Here is a 21,561-nt window from a genome sequence, read left to right on the forward strand (position 1 = left end):
ACAACAGCAAACATTCTTTAAATTAAAGGGAAAGCAAGCTGAGCAAGATGTGACCCAAATAGCTGAGTGGCAGCGTACAGGCAGCATTTCTTGTCCAAGCCTCAGGGAATTTGCCAGGCACTGTTCAAACATGCACTGCTGCTCCAGCACTATGCAGAGGCTCCGGAACAAGAGACACAGACAATGATCATAGTCACAACTTCATGCACCTTTTGCTCAGTACCTCTTATTGTAGCTGAGCCAGGCAGGCAAAACAAGGACCAAGCAGAAGCAGATATAATTGCAGTTACAGCTGATGTTGCTTAAATGTCTAATTGTCACCATTATATGGCTTCAACTTTTTAAAAATAAGTTTCCCATAATTATTTCAAGTTTTTGGCCTAATTGCAGCGGAGGCTTTAATGGGACTCATTCTGACAAGATATAGGATATTGTCCCAATAGAGTCTCATTTGGATATGGGCCACCTGCAATTACCAGTGAGCAGAGCTGTGCAAGATTAAAAGCACAGGCAGTATAATTTCTACCTTGTGTCCCAGGCTCTGTGGATTTGTTACTCATCCAGCCTGTCCATCTGGGGAGCAAACAGCATGTACTCCTTGATGAGAAACTCTGGCCAACCGACCAGCTGTGAAAAAAATAGATTACTCTTGTCATTTTTTTTTCTCCTAGGTAATTTGCTGGGAGTAAAAATATAATTTCTTTGAAGGTTTGCAGTTAAAAGAAGATCCAAGGGATGAGTCTTATTTATATTTAAAGTCCACCACACTTTTATTTGCTAAATTCAATTTTGAAGATATATCACTGATAGAACAGTTTGCCCTGTCATTTGGGACACTGGAAAAGTGAATTTCTATTATTCAGAGTACTGTCAAAAACACAATGGCTGTTAAAGGAAAAAGTTCCTTATAAATGCACTACTGCACTCTATGAGAGAAAGCAGACATTATTAAAAAGGTATTAAGAAAATGACGGGAAAAAAAAAATCCAATGTTCTTGCTGCACCCAGGAAACTGAACAGACAGATCTTTTCTTATTCAAGAGGGTTTTGTGCAGGATTCCATGGTTCTTCTGAAATTTTAAATTATGAACAGGTCAGTGACCTAGAACTGCTTTTAAAAGGCAGATTGCAAGTAACAGACTAAATGGCGTTATAATATGAAAATTATACTTTTTGGCTTATATTCAGTCGTAGTCACAGGTCTATCAGATAGTAGCTCAGATGTCACACTCACTAACAGATTTACTGCTTGAGCTTAAGAAGCTGAGGGTTTTACTATAGCTTCTAAGACTTTCTCTAGAAAAACATCACAGGAGGCTGCCAGAAAACCCACCTTTCCTGCAATAGAGAGTGAGAATCCAAGCAGGTCCAGGTAGTACTGTGATTTTTAAAGGTATACAAGAGATTTCTGCTCTGTGCTTTTTATACCTTGTATCTGATAAGACAAGACTACTTAGATATGCATGTAAGGCTACTGGTCTTAAAACTTCCTATAACATGTTGTCCCAGCTTCCAAGTGATTTTAGGAAGTTATTGGTGATTAGCACATCAGCAGGACTTAGTACTTAGCAGCTGTCCTAAACTATACCACCCAGTTGTTATGTATAGATTTAGGTCTATCAGTGCAAGAATCGCCCTTTCAGGGACGCTTGTTCTGTGCACGTAAATCATGTCATAGACTTGAGAGCAGTGAATATAGTACGACCCCAAACTACATCGTGAGAAGTAAGATGCTTTTATATCATCCTGTCATTCCCCACCACCTGCCACAGTTCTAAAATTAAAAAAGCAAATCCTATTACTTTTTTTATACCTAAAGGAATATAAAAATTGCAGAAAAGTATTCTGAAATAGAGAAAATAACTGTTCTCCTTTACAATTCCCCTATTATCTCTGCTCCACATGGTATAAATACCCTTCCTTTCCACGTGTACTGCACTTTCTATACCAGGTAATGGAAAGAGATGGATCTCAGTAATTAGGAAGAGAGAGAAGCCGCAACAGGAGAATCTGTGCTTGCTGTGTGTAATGCAGCAATCGCTAACCTGACCTGACTGGCAGAGGTCATGCAGAAGATATGACTCCTGGTGCTGTCTGATGCCTCTGACTTTAAGCACCAAACTCCCCCAGATAACCGACAGCTAGTCAGAACAGCATCTTCAATGTTAAAAGGAGAGAGAACAACAGATGTGTTCCCCCTGATTGAGAAAAATCTCTGGTAACAGCTGAGCTGTCAAAAGGAGATGATGGCAGGGAACCTGCACTACAAGCAACTGCACAGACTACTTACTCCTATGATGTCAAAGATGGAATATCTCCGGGGACAGGACTTATCCAGCATATGCAGTACTAAAACACTGAGAGGTGCTTCAACAGATATGACCTCAAGAAATTAAACTGCTTCCCATTCTTGTATTCAAAATTACCTTTGATCTAAGGAAATAAGAGAAACATGCCAAAAAGCATTTCTTATCTTGCCTTTAACATTTTTATATTTCAATTTATCATTAAAAAAACCAATAACAAGAAAATTCCTGATGGCTTATAAGTACAGAGTGAAGTCAGATGGAGCAGTTCACCTTGTAAGACTCACCCAGTCTTGATTCAAGTAAACTTCCAGTAGAGATACCAATGAAAAACACCTACCAATGACTTAGTAGAAATTAGTGGTAAAAATCCTACCATTTTCAAACACTTTGCACCCCAAACAGTTACCCCATTCTTCTAGTTTTCCATGTATATATAAAAGCAGCATGGATGCCCCCAAAGATATGTATTGCAGCAGTCAAATCCAACATTCAGCCTTTCTGCAATAGAAAGAGAGTCCTTTCACAGCACCCACGGGAAAAGAGGAGTTCCACAAAACAGAGAACAAATCCTAAAGCTTCTTGCTTTATTTGCCTGAAACACTGTGGTCAGTCAGTTATAAACTCCCACACATATTACCCACACCAAGTCATGTATATCCCATACATGATTTTAGGTACACTGGACTATTCCCACCATGGAGGCAGATTCTTGTGTCAGTCAGTCATGCAAATCAGGCTGAAGTCAATGAGCTACACGCTAACCATGCTGATATACTTCAGCAGGGGGTGATATATATTCACCCAAAGTCTTACTTGCTGTTTTCACAAAAGGCTTGTTTCTGAAAGATTTTATATGTGTTGGGTACAGTAAATACAACCTCTGCTTCCAATGCACCTATACCAGACATCCTCGGACCAGTCTTATGCTGGATTAAATTAAAAAATGCTTACAGATGAAGGGTTATCCTCACCTTTAGAAACTCCGAAAGCATTATCTGGGGAAACAAAAAAAATTACTATCTTGAAGTCAATATGATCAAAATGCATGCTTTTTAGTTACATATTAATAAGTAGTCACTCCAATGGAGGTTAGTCCAAATCAGGGGTTATGGCAATTTAAAAACCAAGACAATGTATGTCAATTAACATTGGTTTTTTATATCCTGAAGCACCAAAATTCAGAAGTCTGACCATTTAATTATAGAGAAATATATACCACAATATACACACACAGAGGGATAAATATTTGAAATATATATATGCATATATGAAATATACGTATTTCCTACTCAATATTTCAAGTGTATTCTAATCAATGATTTATCATAAAGAGAAGACAGACTATTTTCTGTTCATGATACAGGCAGCTGTGGTGAACATTATAATATACTGGCTCAATATACATTTGTTTTCTTTTGATTGCACTGCAATCCCTCTAGTAGTGAATATCTCCACCGCAAAAAGGGTCTGACACTGGATTAGGAGCCATTTAAGCCTGAAAAATTAGTCTTTATCAGGCCTGTGCACAGGAGTAAGTTTCACATAATGAAGGCAACACGATTCAACTGCGCAAGGCTGTGTTTTAAGTAAAATGGACAGAAGGCAACATGCCCAAAACCTACAGTGTGCTGTTGCTACATGAGATGGGAGATATTTAGCCAAATATTCTGCTGGCATATGTCCATTGACTTGGAGTCAAAGCAGTCATAGCAGTACAGGATCTGCTAACAATTAACTATATTCATACACACAGAAATACATTGACATGAATACGTATGCACACACACACGAGCTTATTCCTCACACAGTTTCCGGATTAGTCGTCTTGTGGATACAAAAAGATACATGCTCATATTTTATACAGTACATTTGAAGTTTGAGCTACAAAAGATTCCTGCATGTAAATGTATGGGTACATTTCCTCCGAGTGGAGAGGTATGTCAGGAGAATATGATTTCACAGCCAGATGTGTAACAACCACCCTGGAGATAACCCCAGAGGCAGTTCCACGGCCAGCTGTTCGGAGTTCACAAAGAATTCAGGCAATAAGCCAGAGCCAAGCCCAGATGCTGCTATTGGGAACTTTCCAAAGCTTTACATCTGGATCCCACTCCTGCCAAATGCCCCATCTGCCTACGAGGTGATAAATTCCACCTCTCAGAGGACAATTAGCAAGAGAACACAGCAGGAAAAGGGAGCACCAATGGCACCAAATCGATAAGAGAGACAGTTCATACTTGGTTGGAATTTAAGGAAGGATTTTCTCAGTATTGTCCTGCTCCATGTTCCTATACCGCTTCCACAGAAGGCCCAAAGTACTGCTTTTCCATGGCCTTCAGCTAGTGGGACACTACATATCCAGGAGACCTAAAGCAACCAGGCATGCACCAAGTGTGCAAGGGCAATATAAAAGTTTTTGGGTTTTTTCCAAGATATCAAGAGAAGGGTCAGGTAAGCCTGAAAACTGAGTCCCAACATAGGAGCATCAATATATGAGGCTGCCAAGGTGCAAGACTGTCCTTGAGAAGGGTTGTAGGTTTTTAAAAGGTAGGGTGTTCAGCAGAAAGAATTAGTACTGCTAGAGTGAAAACGTAATTCTTTATGCTCATGAACAGCAGGGAGGAAGAAAAAATTGCACAGGCATAAAACATGCATCTACTAGTGGGGCAACACATCAGATTTTTGCAACTGAGGACAGTGTCATAGCAGCCAAAGAGGATGAATTCAGTCCGTGAGAAGTCACAGAGGACATTCTGTATCTGGAACTGTACAGCAAGGAGAGATTAAAAAAATACTGTGGAAACAGTTTTACATGCTTTAGGGTTTCTACTGCACCCCTTTTTGGCACTTTTTCCTTCAAAACTGGCAGTAGCTCAAATCCCTCTGAATTTCACAGAATCATCTGCTCTTCTCTCACACTGAATTGCAGAAAACACAGCTTGGGGTGGGATCCTCAGTGAAAAGAACTTCTCTGAAAAAAATCCATAGCATTATATAGCTCAAAGCCTTCGTAGTATCACTATTGTTAACAGCAATGGTTTGTACACCACCCTCGAAAACTGCAATTATTTTTCAATAGGGCTAAGCATTTGAGGAAAGTTTATGTGGCATCCATGGTTAAAAAGGAATTAAGGGCCAAACTAGAAAACTACACCGTTGTAGCACAGGCGAAGATCCTAAACTCAACGATAAGGCAAAGAACAGAAGACTATTTGGACAGGCTGCACAGTGAATGGACCAAGAGGATTTCTAAACGGGAGGTCACGCTCAGCAAAGATTTTGTGAACACAACGATGAAAAGCTATCGAGACTGAAGCTAGAAATACAAGGTAGTTGAATGCATGAATGCTTTTTATACAGTATTATATAACACTAGTATGTAAAGGTGAGTAAGTATGGCAACGATGGCACAACTGGTAGGAAAAGGAGCTGAGGACTACATCTAAGGTCAGTGATTAGTAATAGTTGGGTTCCGTTTGGAAGGGAGAGAGAGAAGCGACTTGTGTTGCAATCTGGCTTTGTGCAGGGCCCGATTAATAAATAGGGCACAACAGCACTGTGGAGGAGGCAACCGAGTTTACTTCCTGTCTATACATTCATAGCTGGCTGAAGCATTTATCAATCCTGGAAAAACAACACAAAAGAAGCTATATATTAAAAAAAAAAAGTACCTGGCAAGCCAGTGACTTATACACAATGATAATTTAACATTAAATATCACAGAGGACATAATACTGCTTAGAGACTAATCAAGTTAATAACTCTTAATATCATCCCCTGCTCCGAAGAGCTTACAACAGTGAGACAAAATAGAAAATACATGACACAGTGGGATCGACATTTCAGGAAGATAAAAGCCTAATAGCAAACATGCTAAAGATACCACAGTGAAAATGGTCCAGAGAACAAAGGCAAACAAAAACTGAAAACCAAACAATAAGGGGCTGGCAGTTAGAAGCTATGGAAGCAACCAAGGTTGAGATCAAAACACAACTGCACACGAGCAAGGCAAGGAAACCTCCTCAGAAGCTTCCTGAAGAAAGGGTAAAAAAGGTTCTAAAGACAGGAGCTAGAACAACAAAAGGAAATATAGCTACAGGTAGATATAGATATGTAGACACATACACATGTGTATATAGACATATATAAACAGACACACGGGATTAGACTTTCCTGGAGACTGAAGCAGAGCTGTGAGCTCATAGAGGCTGTGGAGTAGGACAATGAAGAGCAATTCTATACGTGATCCTTTAGCTGACTGCTGTGAAGCTGAACTCTCACAAACTGCCCCACAGGTTGCTGCGTGGAACCACTCGCCTCAGCCTTGTTCTGCGCAGGCGCATGCTGAACGTTGTGGCCTGTTCACAGCTGATGGCATCTCTCCCACCCTTCTGCCAGCTCTTCCTCCCCTTCTCCACATACACACTATTTGTCTTTTCTGTCAAACAAACACATCCGATCTATTTTTCCAGTAGGTATCATGGAAAAAAAAACAAATGCAAAATGTCTCAGGTCAAAACCTGATCATTTCCACCAAAAAACATTCAGATTTTTGTTCTTTAAAAATGGTCTGTAAAACAATCCACAACTACAGCAGATAAAAAATGGCAATTTTCATAAAACTGAAGCTCTGAACAGCAATGTGAAGAATCTTCCCTCTGTGGGATGAGTTCTGGGTCCTCCCCCCAAAAAAAGATTTAGAGTTTTGTTCACTCATTGGAAGTATATTTGTTTTTTGGTTTTTTTCATCAGTTGAAATGCCCCAAGGAGGGTGGATGCAGAGGGACCGATGGCATATCCAGTAGCATCAATAGTGTCTTTATTCTGAATTACCTATTAGTGGCATGCTGCAATGCTACTTACATTTGCCTGGTATTCATTAAGATTGCATGGACCAACTTTAATTCTGGCAAGGAGAGTTTGCCTTAAATGCACTGGACATCTGTACACTCATACAGCTTGACCTTTCATACAAAACTGCCACCTCTTCCTAGAGAAGGATTAGAAAGATCCAATGAAAGCCCACAGAAACAAGATGGGCTTGAAGTTTGCAGATGGATTCATGGCACAAGGCACATGCCTGATGGCAGAAATGAGTTTTATGTCCCTCGCCCCATGCTCACCTCATAGCTACAACAAGAAATTAAATATAGGGAGTATGAAGGACTCCCTGGTGAAAATAAATGAGATGCAATAAACAAGTCTTCATGTGACTGTTGCTGTTGTGATGTTAGATGAATGTTCAAATTCTCAGATACACACCTTGTTTTAATCCTGCTGAAGCCATGGCACCCATGACAAACCTGCCACTATCATGTTAAAGCCAGAAGGAATCACATTGGTCTTTTAGAATCACTTTCTGCAACATACAAGTCATTCAAATTATCTTCAGTCTATTCCTGGTACACTTCAACCTCCTCTCATGCAATAGCTTTCTTACAATTTGTTAGGACTTGGAACTATATTTAGAAAGGGACCTAAATTCCCACACAAGCAACCATGGCCTGATCTTCCTGTTCCCTGGGTGGGGAGATGCATTTAAGAATGGGATTCAGAGCTGCCAGCCTGCTCAGGAGGAACCTGCATACACCAGCGCTGACAGAAGAGACATGACTTAGTCCTGGACCTCCTGAGGGATTAGGCACCTCACTCTGGGTTGCCAGAAGCATTTATGACTCCTTAGGCTTCATGGCCATGAACTTGCACCAGAATTTTGATACCTAAATTGTCCACCTCAGAAGGGAACAGGTATCAGCCTTAAATCACTGTGAAGGTGGTTGCTATAGACATCGTCTCCACTAAATACACAAGCTGGGATGATCCCAGCAATAAGAGACTGATGTCCCAAGAACTTCCACTGCTGCAGCAAAGCTGTGGATCAGAATTTGCCACACCTTTATGATTATCTGGCATTTCTCCAATACTTTTGACTAATACTCTAATTCAACTTTACAACACAGTGATCTAGGGGAGCGAGAACGGAACTGGACTTTCAGCATGGAATTGTGGCTTTTACTGTTGCTTTTTAGTGTTTAATACAGCTAGATTCCCTCAAGCTCTTTTGGTTTGGGGGACAGTCATAGGAGATTTTTGGTCCTGAGAGATGCTAGAGTAACCTGTGCTGTTTTCCAGTGTTGAAAGCCAAAGACTTATGTACATTAGTAAAAAATAAAAATCTTTCACAATAAAGTAACAGCACAGCATGTTGCCAGAAAAGCAGAGCTGCTTACTGCCCTGGCTGGAATGCATTTCTGCAAAGGACTGAGCACCACTTTGATTTAACGGAAGAGCAATGCTGCATTTCTGTGTATCAGCCAGTGTAAGATTAATGCCTTCTGATGTGAGACTACTGCACACCAGAGAGAACTGACTGACAGAAGCATTAACTAATGTTTGTAACATGATGGTTTTACAACCAGTATCCTCATATCTTTTTAACCAAGGGCTCCTATAAAGCAGTAGGCAACACCACATGTCACTTTAATAAGCCTCTAAAACCTAAATTCAAAATCTAGCTGTTTGTGCACGCAGGTATATGACTCTGTATGTATGTGCACATACATGTACACTCTATGAAATGTCTTTTCAGAAGAGTGCTGGTAATTACTGGTACAGAATTTCACAAACTGAGAAGAATTATTGCTTTTTTAATGGAAAATAGCAGCATTGTGGAATTAGGTGTTTTCCAAATTCAGTGAGATTATTTGTGGCTTTAACGGTACTCCTCTGAGAACATTTATTTATGTCATTTTCTAATAGGGCACATTTTTAAGTTGGTACAAAATCCTACCTCATTGCCAACTAGTAGTCATGTTGATTTACAGCAAACTCAAATATGGCTCGCAAGTGAGAAGCTCAAATTCCAGCTTTGATTTGTCTGTAAAATTGAAATTGAGCCATTTTGGGGTTAGAGATAAAAGAAAACAATGTGCTTGTAGACTCAGGCTCAGGCTCACTTCTAAGCAAAAGCAAAATGAAGAACAACAAAATTAGTATTCTGAAGCCTGTGGTGAACTCTGCTGAGCTGGAGACTTCTCATTTATCCATTACTGGTTTGCAAAATTTAAGACATGTGCCCAGCTTCAGCAAGACTAAAATCAAAACTGTTTCTACTTTTCCTCATCACCAATGCAGATTAATTCATTAAGAACTAAGCAAAGACCATCAATCTAGCTTCCAGGTAATCAATAATAAAGTCCTATAGGTTCAGACTGACCCATCTCTATTTTCAGTGGAAAACAATTAGTGGGTTGAGTGTTATTAGAGTATATTGGACCAATTCTGATAGAGATGTAATTAATGGAATTAAACTGATTTAATTAACACCTGCATATTGAAACACATACAGAACAGGCTTGGCCAGAAATCTAAAAGAAATGTGATCCCTGAGTCTTCTATTCAGGCTGCTCTCTGGAAAAAAACAACCCTGCTCTCTTGACTCCAGTCTCTGTCCCATTATTTCGCTCTGCAGATCAGGGCAGCCTCGGAGCCTTTGCAGAGGCCTGACCATGAAGAAGAGCCCCTCTGCTGTGCTCTGTTATTTCCAAGAGGACAGGTAGAGGAGGCAGAGAAGTAATACGGAAACACAGCCAGTCAGATCAGTCTCACATGACAGCATGCAACCTTGATACAGTTTGGTCTACTGACTACTGTCCAGGCTCTGTGGAGTAGAGTCAATGCTTGAAGAATTGTTTTTTTTATTTTCCTTAAATCCTTCCCCCTCTTTATGGGTTCATAATAGAAACAAGTAGATATCACTAAATTCCATTGTAGTCCTATTTTGCATCGAACATTATACCAACCTGAACCCTTTAAGAGCTGCAGACCCCAAGACAAGCCATACAAAGATTCTAATAGAAATTACAGCAGGAAGAAGAGCTCTCAAGCCATCAAGCCCATATCCTTGCTCATGTGACACTGCTTCCATTCTATATGTTTAAGGTGTCATCTCCCCATCTTTATTCATATTTTTGCAGGTATATTCTCTGTGTTTCAGCCAGATGATTTTATTTTGGAGTTAATTTCTCATTCACATCGAATTGTCTTTTTTTGTTTGCCCATTAGTAATAAAGCAAGGTTAAAAAAAATAAAGAAGGTTCATTTGACCGCAATGTATTCGTTCTTTTTAAACTCAAAACACTGACACAGCTTAAGCAGCTACCTCGTATCTCCAGGTTCCAGCAGACTAAAGGAAGGACTGATAACTAGCCCGCAAATAATTTCGATGCCTGTGAACACACTAAATACAGGGTATTTCTGTTCTGTGCAAAAGAATCTCTGTATTATCATCCTGTTTCTCCTTAAGACTTTTCTGCTGCTGCTTTTATGTTTCACTTAGGGTAGGGAGAATAAATTAACAGATTTCTGTTCATCTTTTTCTCTATAGCCACAGTTCAGAAGTGGCAATAGAGCAGATAATGTGTTTGACCTTGTAGGAGTGGTGGGACCCTCAGGGCACCATGCTCTCGTGCTCTCTTCCTTTCTTTGGGACCCTGCAAGTGATGGACAGAGGATTATGAGGAGATGAAAAGATTCCTTTTAAGTTGCTGTTGAAATTAACTGATCAGACTCTGTCATCTGTAGGGTCTTGCTCTTCCTTTTCTTACACTCTCCCTGCTGTGGGAATGAAACTCTGCAAAGAGAAGAAAAGTGCCACTCAATTCAACTAAAAGGAGTTCTCTGAAATGGCAAGCTGTTAATGTACATACTAAAGATCATGTCCCATTGTGCTTGTCAACCAGTTTGCCAATCATTTAAGCTAACATTATCTTTTTGCTTTATCTTAAAAGTCTGCGAGTTGCCATGACAAGTCTGGAAAGAAAAATCTTAAATGCTTCTTCATCCGGAGGAAGATAATTGATGACATGTTAAACTTGGGCCTTTAAAGGCTAAGTAGCAATTCCTGTCTGTCTTAACTCAGCAAGGTATGGACACTTGGGAAAAGAACTCTGCAGAACTCAGGCAATAACTGGCTACAAAAGAACAGCTAAGTAAGTCTTCAGAACTTTGTATCAGGAATACTCTCATCAGTGAGCAATACCTGCAATGCTACTGCAGTAGAAGACAAACCTAAGGGCAACATTCCCAAAAACCTCATTTTCATGGGTAGGACAAAAACCAAACTTTTGATGCATCCACTGTAGAAAGAAGTTATACAAGAGGGACAGACTAGTTCTCCAGTATAAAAAAGCAGCAGATAAATATCACAAATCAAGACTGTCAATGTTCTGTGTGAGGGCTGTCATCTTTAGGTGAAACTCCTGGAATAATGGAGTCCTGATATTAGGGCATGCAGGCAAGACTCAACACATCATTGGCCATAACAGTTAAGTGTTGGCATTGGAATTCTTTTGGTTAAGCCAGTAGTGAGTCAAGGAGATACTTATGATCATAGAATCATAGAATAGTTTGGGTTGGAAGGTACCTTTACAGGTCATCTAGTCCAACCCCCCTGCAATGAGCAGGGACATCTTCAACTAGGTCAGGTTGCTCAGAGCTTCGTCCAACCTGACCTTGAATGTTTCCAGGGATGGGGCATCTACCACCTCTCTGGGCAACCTCTGCCAGTCTTTCACCACCCTCACTATAAAAACATTTCTGCCTTATATCTAGTCTAGATCTACCCTCTTTTAGTTTAAAACCATTGCCCCTTGTCCTATCACAACAGGCCCTGCTAAAAAGTTTGTCCCCATCTTTCTTATAAGCCCCCTTTAACTACTGAAAGGCTGCTATAAGGTCTCCCTGGAGCCTTCTCATCTCCAGGCTGAACAACCCCAACTCTCTCAGCCTGTCCTCACAGGAGAGGTGCTCCAGCCCTCGGATCATTTTTGTGGCCCTCCTCTGGACCCACTCTAACATGTCCATGTCTTTCCTGTGCTGAGGGCTCCAGAGCTGGACACAGTACTGCAGGTGGGGTCTCACCAGAGCAGAGTAGAAGGGCAGAATCACCTCCCTCAACCTGCTGGCCACGCTGCTTTTGATGCAGCCCAGGATACGATTGGCCTTCTGGGCTGCGAGCGCACATTGTCGGCTCACGTCCAGCTTTTCATCCACCAGTACCCCCAAGTCCTTCTCCACAGGGCTGCTCTCAATCCCTTCATCCCACAGCCTGTATTGATACCAAGGGTTGCCCCAACCCATGTGTAGGACCCTGTACTTGGCCTTGTTGAACCTCATGAGGTTCACACGGGCCCACTTCTCCAGCTTCTCCAGGTCCCTCTGGATGGCATCCCATCCTTCAGGCGCGTCAACCGCACCACACAGCTTGGTGTTGTCAGCAAACTTGCTTAGGGTGCACTTGATCCCACTATGTCATCGATGAAGATATTAAACAGTACTGGTCCCAGTACGGACCCCTGAGGGACACCACTTGTCACTGATCTCCATCTGGACATTGAGCCATTGACCACTACCCTCTGGATGGGAACAAGAGAAAAAACAGTTGATGAGCTAGATATCTCTGTGGAGAAGAAATTTATTGCTACAATTTTTTTTTTAATCTCAAATTCACCGTTAGAAATGCATGCTTCCCATGCAAAGGTGCAATCCAGCATAAATTTGGTGAAGACTATACTCAGATCAATATTCATGCAGATTTTAAAAAGGTGTCGTGGCCTAGAAAGCTCTAAAATTACAACTGCTGTCAATAGAGGAATGTCCATTTGCCGACTCTTAGATTATGTTACCTAGTACCTGAGAGCAAAGGTGTTTATAAGAGCAATCTACAATGTTTGGGAACTTCTGCTATCTTTATATTAAATTTGGCTGATGAGCTACAATACTTGAGCATGTATATGCAATTGTTTGTGCAAAGGGCTTTCAAGCTGAGGGAATTTTAGGACACTGAAAATTCTTCCTCTTTTCCTTTGTCATATGTGCATACACTACACTAACTAGAAATGCACAGGCACCATAGCTTTGAAAATACTGGGACTCTTTTGTAGCTAAGGCAGGAATTTTCTACTCAGAGAGTTACTAGCTCTTTAGAGAATACCTTTCTTTAAATTATCTCTTCTTCCTTTCATCAAGATCATTAATTGCATGTGTATTTGCAGTGCTATCTGCGACAGGTGTCGTCACATATCTTTGCCCAACTCATTCGATTAATTGCCTCCAAAGCATGCCTCTGGCTAGGGGGCATGCCACCTTTTACTATAATCCCTGCCAGTCATCAGCAATTTATTTGTCACATGTACATACAAAGTCCTAGCTAAGAACGGCAAGGATTCATGTTACCATGCCCATCTCATTCAATTAATTGCTTCAGTGGCAAGCCCCTGGCCAGGACAAATTTGGGTAACTGTAGTGTTAAATGACCCATGCAAACATTTTCCACATATATATTAAATCCATTTACTGGATTTACCACTCACCCATTTTCTGTCACCCCTGTCCTTGCCACTCATTTGAAGGTTAAATATCACATGTACAAGCTTGGCTCCAGCTGCTGATCTCAGGCTCTACCTGCCCTTTGCCCCATGTTCCAGGGCTAGAATATGCTAGGTGAGATATATTCAGATCTGGGCAGAAGAGCGTTTCATTTGGTGGAAAGTGTCAGCATTAAGCAGCTAGATGGTATAAAATTTACATTATGTCAAATTTATGTTTCGTGGAGCTTACCTACATCCCTTGTTGTTTCACAATGCCCAGATAGCTGCAGCTTTCACCGGCTGTGCAATGACCAAGAACTTACTTACCCTTGCAGACCCTAAAGAGGATACAGAAGTTGGGATGGGGAGCTCCAGAAGTCCCCAGTTCAATAAATGGCATGTGTCATTCAGGCCAATAAAAGTATTAGGTCAGAGTATACATGTCCCTGGACTCTGATAAAGAAGATTGACACTATAACTGCAGTTGTGACCGATGCCTATGGAATGTGAATCAGGCACAGGCACGAGGGTAGGGAGAGAACATACTGCTGCAAGTTCATAGATACAGAAAATACTGGATGAGATCCCTTCAGCAGAGCCCCAACTTCACAAAATCAAAGGTAGATCTGCAACTGTCATTAACTACAGCAGGACTCCATCTTAGTCTGGTACTCTTAACTGATTTTACAAAGTCAGAATTGCAACTGGTACACATCACTTCTAATTTCTTTGTAATAATGATTAATCACTAAACTCTCCCTCAAAAGTTACCCAGTAATGAAAAAAATGTCATCAGAAGAGGATTATAAATGCATTTGATAAGCAATTCAGCCTGACTGCCAGTGATTATGAGTTCGTAACACATTACCTAACTTCAGTCTCTACATTAGTGTCAGTCAAAACCATCTTAAGTATTAGTGTAAGTAATTTATGGGGCAGGAAGTAACATTTCTGAAAAGAAACAATACTGGGAAAATCCTGCTGGTCTGGCATGGGTGAGTTGGTGCTGTAACACGAACAGAAGCAGCTGCTGCGTATGAACCCTTCCTATGTGACAGTGACTCACACCCTGCATCTCATCAGTCACGAAAGCACACATGCTAACCACATTCTGAATCAGGTACAAGCTGCACGGTGAGCAGTTATCCTCCCGGTTCACAAAATTGCACAAAAGCTCAAATACACCCTGGCCATTCTTCATGTAAGAGTCACCCACACAGCCACATGTGCACAGCAGATTTATACACCAGTTAAGCAACTGCTGTTCATTCGGGATGCAGGACCATGCTCAGACTAACTACTGCAGTATAGCTGTATGCATTGGGAATGATACTATGATTTCTCTGGGTATCTGCCACATTTATGGAGCCTTATTTATTGATCTAGCAAAGGTTTCTGATACAGTTGACCGCACATTTTTGTTACAGCAATTTAAGCGTGACACAGATTTTACTGTAGCTTGGTTTAGCAGCAATATAATTGGTCACTAGGTATTATGGGGAAGCTGGCATTGCAACAGCTCTGCTGTATCTGTGCTGCAAAGAAAGGACATTCTATCCCCCCAGATTGTTGGTTTAGCATCTTTTCCGAATATGGCACATTCACTCGCCACAACCTGCATGATTCCCCTGAAAAGTTTGCAATAAACACTCACTCGTATTCTTCAATGGAACCTGTCCACAGCTTTCAGCCTGGGCAGACAAAGAGACAACAACAATTTCAAATACCCTCTCTGCTCCTCTGATTCTGAGCAACCTCAGGACTCGGAGGCCCCCAGCACAATCTTCCAGGCTTTCCCCAAATGCCACAAGATAGCCCAGTATTTAGCATTGCTGTCTCTCTAACCCTCGTCCTAGCAGATATCTAATTCTAAGGCTTGCAGAAGGATGTGCAAAATCACGTACAAACTTCAGTAAGTGATCTTACTACAGGTGACAGCAGTCCATGTTAATGTGTGCCTTGTTTTAAAAAAAGTACATATACAAAGTGAAAGAGTTAATTCTGTCAAAAGAAGCACTTCCTGCTTTATTTACTGTGCTTCTCATCTACCTCCAGAAGCAGAGTAACACACAAGAGAATCTCATTTACAGAAAAACTGTGTAGTATAACATGAGTTCCTAGTTAATATAGCAGTTCTGGTCTCAGAATGCTAGCAAGCTGCATGCAGAGGGGAGAAGCTGTGGCAGGACCAGTACAGCTCCAGCATCTGGGGAAGCAAAGAAGTCACCATTGCTGGACATCATAAAAACCACCAGAGATCTTACTAAAGAACATGGCTTGAACCCACTACTCAGCCTGGAAATGGGAGGGAAGAGAAGGAGCAAATCTGTGAATGGTTCTGGGGAGGCCCTTTATCCACAAGGCACAGCAAGCAAGAGCAGCCCTTTATTTTCCTCAGTACTCAGCTCAACATTTGAAAAATTATTGTAATCAGCTCTTTCATTTCAGGGGCTTATCTGATCACCTACCAGAGCTAACGAAGAATTTATTTTCCTCCCAGTTGAGCAGATGTACTTGAGTTCTTAAGATTCCTCTAACTCCAGCCCTGAAGCATCAGAGATGAGCTGTAATACGTTGGATGTGGTGAAGAGAATTTTCTTCCTCAGGCACCCATGTGTTCCTGGGTGCTGCAGGCACAGGTGGGAGGCATACCCCTCTTTCTCTGCCTGTGACATACATCTGCTTTTTCCAAAGGCTAAACACTTCAGTCTAAAATCACCGGGCTGACAGCGCAGACACATCAGTGAAAGGTAATGATCTCTGTTAGTACAGAATTTACTTAATATTTAAGATGATACAGTGCCCTCATATCACCTTTAACCCTATGATGACAGTATCTTAATAAGTATGCATAGCAGATTGAACTTGAGGTTCAGCAAGAAATACCATGTCATCTCTAAACTGAGCAGTTAACTTGCTTTTTCCTCCAGAACATAAAATAAATTGGATTATGAATGCTATATAGCACTCAAAGATTATGGCTCAGATCGCCATCCCTCAAAATTCCTTAGCAGAAGTGATGAATTGTCCAAAAAGCTCCTCACTGGAGGGAGGAAGGCAGAAAACATTCCCCCACAAAGCCAAGAATATAGGGAGGTGACCTCTCTTATCCCAACAGATGCTGGAATCCATAGCACGGTTCCTTGATGAAACTTCAGACATGGCAATTTGTAAGTGTTACAACGCTAACACATGTGGCCAGAAGCTCTTATAACCTTATGCGTTTTTTCCCCACAAAACCAGCTGCTTAAATGATTCCATACCCTCAAAGAAAGTTGCTACATTTTCCACCCTGCAGTATGTTTTGTTTCTATTCCAGTTCATCTAGGATGGTATTTCCATACCTTATGTGAAACAGTGAAGCTCATCTCCTTTTTACATTCTGATTAAAGATACTGGAATGTATTCCCTGTACACTTACACACAAAATGGCTCAGGTCCCATTCCAAATTATATGTACTTACTGAAATGGGATCCAAAAATGGATAGAACTTGAGATCACACATTTATATTAATTTTAATGTTCTCAAGATTAGTCAGAATTTTTTAAGCAAATCATTCATTTACTTGGATCCCTGTTTCACATTAGAGAGGATGGTTGTACCAAGATTTTAAATCAATTTTGGAGTCTTTTTCTACTGAGGATTAAGCTTGATGATTAAAGGGACTTTATGTTAATTTCAATAAAATTTTGCTTCCCTTTTCATTTACTATTTTATCAATTCAGTAAGAGAATTTTGCAGTTTTGGAGCTCAGCTCTTGAGGTCTAACACAACAGTTTCGTGGTAGGCTGTTCTTTCTCCCTTTTACACTGACTATGATAGAGGACTCTAGTAATGGTCTCTCTCCCCTTTGACACTAACCTGCTGGAAGACCCCTAATGTCCTCCTCCCACCCCACTGTTCTCACTAAATATATTTTGACAAAAGATCAGAAAGGTGAACGACCAGCACATCCCTGTCGCTACTGTGGGTTACCCTCATAGCTGCTAAAGAGAACAAATACAAATCACAGTCTATGCGCAAAAGCCAAGAATAACTCATGGGCAGCACTGCTGGTGCCTTTAGAAAGCTTTTCACACAATAATGAAAATCCTAGATACTGCTAGACAACATAAGAGAACAACAAACCAACTGTAAATTTCAGCTCCAAGCTACAGTGACTGTTAACAGAGTCTGTATTATGATAGCCCTGGAAGCCCCAACCTAAAAATCACATAAGAAAGAGCAGGAAAAGGCTCCAGGGTCATCAAATCCATTCTCTACCCCAAGGCAGCAAAAACATGCCTAGCCGTTCCTCTGAAGTGTTTGTCTTGCCTGTTCAGTAACTCTGCCCCCCTCACGCTGGGTCTGCACAGCCAAAAAGGACCAGTCCCTGCACCACAACAGTTAACAGCTGAGAACAACAAGAACAGAAGTAGAACAGAATTTGTTCCTCCCTTGTTACTGACGGGCAAGAGGGCTCTGCCAGAGGTGTAGCCCCAAATATTTGAGATAAACAGCTGTCCCAGCACAAGGGACAAAGCTATCCTTCTTCCAGTTAGATGATAACCCAAAATGCAGCCCTGCACACCAGACCTATGCACTCTGTGTACACTTAATAGCCTCCAGCTTCAGCAATATTCCCACAGGAGTCTGGCTGGGATCTGGGCTTAGTTCATAAGGCACTGGCCCTCCAAGTGCTTTACCAAACTGGGTGCACAGCTTATAAATACAGAGCAGAGACTGATGAAGCAAAATATAAGGAGACCTGGGAAGTCCCAGGGAGCGAGTAGATAAGACTGGACCAGAGATCAAAAGCTGGACCAGAGATCAAAAGCTACAAAGAAGGCTTTTCACCTAGCCAGGAGAGAAGAAGTGAAAATAGAGATGGGCATCAACACAGGAGTGTAAAGCAGTTTGGCCTTATACACAGAGGGATGAGCTAATAGCCTTTAAAAACAAGAACGTACGTTTCTTCCTAACCCTAACACCAATCAGCTCTGTGACACAGGGCCAGCAACCTCCCCAGCCAGAGCCCTTCCTTTCCCTATCTCTTCCTGGCTTCATCAGGAGTTCCTCCAGGAAGGAACAGTCTCGCAGTACACGTCCCCAGTACTCCACCCCAGGGTGTCATGGGCTCAGCTGGGACCGCTGTTCCCTATTCTCATGCAATGAATCCAAACAACAGCCAGATGAGCAGTGATTGCTTTTGACAGAATAGAGGAATTTTCTCTACACTGTGGTAATAATAATTTTCCACTTATTTTCTTGGCAATTTGCTTAAAGATTAGATTTTGCTAATTATAAAAGAAATATTCAAAAACACCCAAAATTTCATTTAATTTTCCCCTAAAAAAAAAATCCTTTCAATGAAAACTGATGGATTTGCAAATAGTCTTTGTCACCATAAGTTCCATTTTCACCAAGGACACCTACCAAGTGCATAAGATACTGTCCAGTTCCAAACATGATACCAGCTTTGCACACAAAGTATTTAAGGTCAAGCCAGAGGTCAAATAGCTCAACAAATTGTGAGGGCTGAAAACACGCTCTTAACCTCATTATCCCCTCCATAGCATCTTGCTCCTGTGCCACCTCATCCCTCTTTGCTCAGTACCTGTATTAAGAAAAGCTACATAACTGACATCACCTACATCTTGTCCATGGCTATTTTTAACACCTCAAATCTGTTGCAAGTCTCCCCCTCATCCCTTTTTAAAGTAAATCTATCAAAGAAATAAGTCCTTCTCTCTGTAGAACATGGAAATTTTCCCCTCAGGAGATGGGGACCCAACACCTAATGATTTAGGAGAGCCAGAAGAAGGAGCTGTTCAGCAGCAGAAAGGGAAGAATTTCAACTTTTTATTCTGAGAAGCATAGCATTTGCTTCTTCCATAAGTGTTCCCAAGAAAAGTGTGCCTAGAAAAGAGATTTGAAGTCATTTTTTAAAAGGGTTTTACAGTCCCGCTGAGCCCTGTGCCTTTGGACTCACACCAGCACTACTGAAGGATTACAGTGGATTCCAGCCATTCATTCTTCACCACGCACATTTCAAATTCATCAAACAGGAGTGGTTTGCTCTTCCTGCTTCTGATGGAGATTGCCAAGCAACAGCAACGCATGAAATATTTTTGCTTATAGTCATCATTGTAAATAGTTTCTTTAGCTCTCCTACCTCAGGTCATGGATCTCTTAATAAATATCAGTGCTCACCTTTCTTCCCAGAGTGTGGTTTTATTGGTATCTCAGAAACAAAAGCACCTGGGCCTCAACCTTTGGTTGGTTGCTCCTCAGGCTTCACCCCAGGTCTTCTCAGCACTCGTTTCTCCTGCCAAGGGAACTGCTCCCTCCATTCCTAATCCTCACTCACAGCAAATAGGCAGAAGCTGCCAAGGGTTAACAACAGGTCAGTGGTACCCTCCTGCTCAACAGGCATGTTCTGGGAATCTCCTTAATGGGAAGGTGCAGATGAAGTTTTTCACTCCCCTCCTCTCAGTTCTGCTTTGCCTAAGCCCTGGCATCCTTGTAGTCACCATGTTCAGAACAGAATTAGAGGATCCTTCCTTCTCTCTTACAGAATACCCTGGCCTGTCTTATTGTCCCAGGAAACTACCGGGCAAGAAACCAACCAGGTCTCTCACACAGCAGTGCAACGCCCTCCACATATTGATCAACGTACCCTTAGACAATTCTTCTCCCTACAACTAAATCTAGAGGATGCTATGCTGATCTACTACTCAGTCCTATTCACCAATTCTCACTCAGGCTGACTATTCTGCGATGAAAAAGGGTATAGAAACTGTGTTGCCCTATTCTTCACATAAGCAATGATCCTTGTATCGCTGTTAGCAGTTTGATTAACATGGTTACTGCTCAGTACAGACTCCAGAGCTCCTTTTGAGAGATATTTAGGTGAAAGTTTCGTCTGAGGAACCGACTGGAATTGGTCTGGGTTTAAAACAAATAGTTTAACATGCTAACGTGACTATTAAATGCACAGAAGCTTATGGCTTCATTGCAGTTGTGAATGCAGAGATGCTAGAGACCATCTTTATTATAACAAAGATACGAAAATCCTTTCTGTTCATCTAGGGTTTTGAGCTGAGCCTGAGCTGAAGCCAACAGTATCTTCTTCATGGTACAGGGTTCTTAAGATGCCTCTGAAGCTTTTATCAGATATTTCAGCACACAGTTATTGAGCACAGGTGCCAAAATACAAGAGTACTTCCATCTCTGTCTGCACTCCTTGATGGAAGAAAACAGATTCTCTGTTCTGTGCCACTGCTGCCATCCAGAGCCAGTACAAATGGCTGTTTTTCAAAAGTCTGACTCCAGCAGTAGGATATCTGCTAGAATTTCATGCTGCAGCATTGCTAGATTTTATTTGCTGCATTTGCAATGCCATCCTTTTTCCCTTTAAACAAATTGACCATTAGAGAACATCCTCTGTGAAAACAGCTCAGAGAATGCTGGCACTTTGAATGTTATGCTGGAGGATGGGAAATTTGTATCTTTTGATGGAACAAAGTCACTGGTTTTACTTTGCTGTCGCTTTTTGTTAAGCATGTGTCCAGCTTCATTTACATGCCTGTCAACATCCCTTTTCCCTTGCTTAGAAACACTGAGGCCAATACCACAGAGCTCACACTGGAAATGGAAACACAAGAATGCATCTCTCTATATTTATACACTCACAGCCCTAATGTCGGTGACAGCAGGCAGCCAGAATAAAAAATACCCATGCATTTTAGCTATGACAGACACTTAAGGACCAGCTTTTCCGAATTTGGTGCCAAAAATACACAGATTTAGTTTTCTAAATAAACAAATCAGTCTTTGCCATGCACTGAGAGCTTTTTTTTTGTTCTTCAGAGGTATACAGGGGTGTGGAAAAAGGGGAGG

The sequence above is a fragment of the Mycteria americana genome, chromosome 11 (genome assembly GCF_035582795.1).
Source record: "Mycteria americana isolate JAX WOST 10 ecotype Jacksonville Zoo and Gardens chromosome 11, USCA_MyAme_1.0, whole genome shotgun sequence".
NCBI lineage: Eukaryota > Metazoa > Chordata > Aves > Ciconiiformes > Ciconiidae > Mycteria > Mycteria americana.